The following is a 213-nucleotide window of genomic DNA, read 5'->3' as shown; positions in this document are numbered from 1 at the left end:
TCACGTCTCTTTTGTAGAAAAAATTATTGTGTCAAGTTCCCCCCACTCGTTGCCTCACACACAAGCACGCATTCACACGTATGCACACAAATGTTGTCTCCCTCTCACACAGACATGCACAGTTTTTTTCTTCCCCATCCCTCCTCCTCTTTTGAATCAGCAATGCTTTTCTTTGCAAGGACTCTCGGCAACTGAAGAAGCCTGCTCCAGCTT

The sequence above is a fragment of the Egretta garzetta genome, unplaced genomic scaffold (genome assembly GCF_000687185.1).
Source record: "Egretta garzetta isolate BGI_Z169 unplaced genomic scaffold, ASM68718v1 scaffold797, whole genome shotgun sequence".
NCBI lineage: Eukaryota > Metazoa > Chordata > Aves > Pelecaniformes > Ardeidae > Egretta > Egretta garzetta.
This window is presented reverse-complemented; position numbering follows the sequence as displayed.